Genomic DNA, 1717 nt, shown 5'->3' on the forward strand with positions numbered 1-1717 from the left:
TTTTTTTAAATTTAATTTGTTTCAAATTTATTAAATTATTTTCTTTTTAGTTTTGTAAAACTTAAAAAAATTTTGTCGGAAACTGTTTTCAGTACTCGATTTGCTCCTAAAAACTTACAAGCAAGTTGTTTTTAACTCAACGTAATTTCAATCACTTAAGTTTATACTTTTTTTTACGAAATAATTTGATTTCTTTGTTTATAAATTTTTTTTAGTTTACCGAAGTATATTTATTTGCAATTTTGTACAGTTTTGTCTGCCTATAAGGAAGTTAACGCTTACTTACTTTCTTGTACTTCGACAAAATTTTAATATTGAAAATTTATAATCTTCTTTATTTATTTGAAGATTTTGTAGTTTTATTTTTTTGGTTTTCAAAACTAGAAACAAATATTAAAAAAAAATCATAACTTACAAAATTTTGAAAAATTATTCTTAAGTGTTTAGTTGTTAATATAGAGAAAAATTGAAAAGAAAAATTTTTAGTATTTTCAAATATTTTTTACAGAAAATACTAATTTTTAATATTGAAAAACTTTGCATATATAATTAATTTTTTTTTTCATTTTTTCAATCATAAAATTAATTGGTTAAGTCAGTAAAAATAATCCTGATAAAAACAAAATTAATTACAATATTTGACAGTTTTGAATAGATTTACTATGAAATATGAATTTTTTACAAAACTTAAAAAAAAAGTAATAAAAAATTTAATAATTTTATGTCTGTCTCTTATACACATCTAGATGTGTATAAGAGACAGGTACAGAATTTTCAATAAACAAAGAAAAATATTTGACATAAAGGAAACCCTACCTTAATATGGGTGGAAAACAACAGATTTTGTTTAAAAAAATAATACAATAATTTGAGAAATTCTTTTTTAGCAAAGTTGTAGGTCATGAAAAGATCTACAAATTTTATATCAGCACCTATTTCATATAACCTTAAATTTTATATGCAAAATTCAAATAATTCAGTTTTTGTGTTTTTTTTATCTTGCACAAAAATTCTTTTCTATCACGAAAAGAAGTATTTCAAATTTGGTTTAAACTTTGGTTCTTATGTCCCAAGTATAATTTTTTATTTCAATATTTATTTGTTCTCTTCGACTTAATATCGAATAAAATCGAAAAAGCCCAATTTTCGAAAAAAAAAAAATTGTCACGTTCAAATTTCGGGTTTTTTCAGTCAGTAGGTCTTTTGTCAGACATTACTAAATCAATAAATGATTTAAACCTGTTTCTTTACTGCTGTCACCACGAAATGATAAGTAGACTTATTAAAATAAAATTAAGATACTTTTAATAATACAAAACATGCGTGAATGTGATGTTCTATCCAATTCTGGAACAAAGAAAATTTATTCACTTCAGTTTTCAATTCAGCAGTTTTAAAAATGTCAAAAATTACTAGTTTTATTTTATTTTAATTTTCTTATGTTTTTATGTTCTTTTTCTAATTTTTCATATTTTTTATTTTTAATTTTTTTAAATTGATTTACTTCACATTTTTTTAATATTTTATTTTTAATTAGTTGTTATTGTTTTTTGTTTTTAATTATGTTTTTGTGTAAGTTTTAAGTTTTAGTAACGTATTTAACTTTTACATTATTTCTTAAGTTTTATTTTTATTTTTTACTACAAATAGATTTTGCCCATCGAAAATAATTTAATACAAGCTTTGTTTGGAAAAAAAAGAAAAATCAGAAGCAAAT

At 20.7% G+C, this 1717-nt stretch overlaps 1 protein-coding gene across 1 annotated transcript in view; it reads left to right on the top strand.

Annotated features, from left to right (window-relative positions):
- The window catches only part of LOC108971083 (protein twist), a 6506-nt gene that overhangs the window by 2788 nt on the left and 2001 nt on the right, over nt 1-1717 (top strand). The gene's annotated exons all lie outside the window — the stretch shown is intronic.

Source organism: Bactrocera latifrons, unplaced genomic scaffold, assembly GCF_001853355.1.
Source record: "Bactrocera latifrons isolate USDA-ARS-PBARC rearing strain unplaced genomic scaffold, ASM185335v1 scaffold_320, whole genome shotgun sequence".
Lineage (NCBI taxonomy): Eukaryota > Metazoa > Arthropoda > Insecta > Diptera > Tephritidae > Bactrocera > Bactrocera latifrons.